We start from the raw sequence: 1077 nt of genomic DNA, 5'->3' as shown, positions 1-1077 counted from the left end.
CTCAAGCGAGTCTCCTGCCTCAGCCTCCCAAGTAGCTGGGACTACAGGCGCCCGCCACAACGCCCGACCATTTTTTTGGTTGCCATCATTGTTGTTTGATGGGCCCAGGCTAGGGATTCGAACCCACCACCTTAGGTGTATGTGGCTGGCGCCCTAGCCGCTTGAGCCACAGGCGCCGAGCCCCCAGGTGATTTTTAAACCACACATATGTAACAGCAGTCCCGGAGTTACCCACCTGAGCAGAGGAGGGAGGAATGAGGAAAAGATGGAGAAGGGGCACAAAGATTAGTACAAAAGTAATGAAAATGTGTGAATTTCAAAGTTGGGTAGCGTTTATTTTATTGGTATGTTCCCTAACTTGCACTAATGTTGCATGTCTTCCTTTGTGTATCAAATATCACAATGAAAAAAGACTGGACTATACTGAGATGTTGGAGGAACCCGCTTTCTTATCCCTAGAGTCCAGAAACTTCCCCTATGAGAGAAATTACCACCAGTACTCCCTACCCCAACTTACTCTCGTACCTGGAAAACCTGCTACATCAGGTTGCAAATTTGTACCCTGCATTATCCTATTTCTACTCCTCCAAACCAAAGGATTCTGATAATTAGAATTTTGACCCTCTCTGGCCTTGGAGTTCTAGTCTAGCAACTCAAATGCTTCTAAACAGTATTTCTAGGCAAGTCCTTTGTCTTCTTCAGAATTCTGTTCTTCCAGCACTCTGCGAGGCTCAGGTGGGCAGATCACCTGAGCTCACAAGTTCGAGACCAGCCTGAGCTAGAGCAAGGCCCCATCTCTAAAAATAGGCAGGCCTCACCTATAGCTTAGTGGCGAGGGTGCCAGCCACATACACCAGAGCTGGTGGGTTCAAATCCAGCCCGGACCTGCCAAACAACAATGACAGCTACCTACAACTAGAAGAAAGCTGGGTGTTATGGCGGGCACCTATAGTCCCAGCTACTTGGGAGGCTGAGGCAAGAGAATCACTTAAGTCCAAGAGTTTGAGGTTGCTGTGAGCTGTGATGTTACGATACTCTACACAGGGTGACAGCTTAAGACTCTGTCTCAAAAAAAAA

This window comes from Otolemur garnettii, unplaced genomic scaffold (assembly GCF_000181295.1).
Source record: "Otolemur garnettii isolate 467f Iridium unplaced genomic scaffold, OtoGar3 scaffold00152, whole genome shotgun sequence".
Lineage (NCBI taxonomy): Eukaryota > Metazoa > Chordata > Mammalia > Primates > Galagidae > Otolemur > Otolemur garnettii.
The sequence above is the reverse complement of the archived record's forward strand: the minus strand, read 5'-3'. Positions refer to the sequence as shown.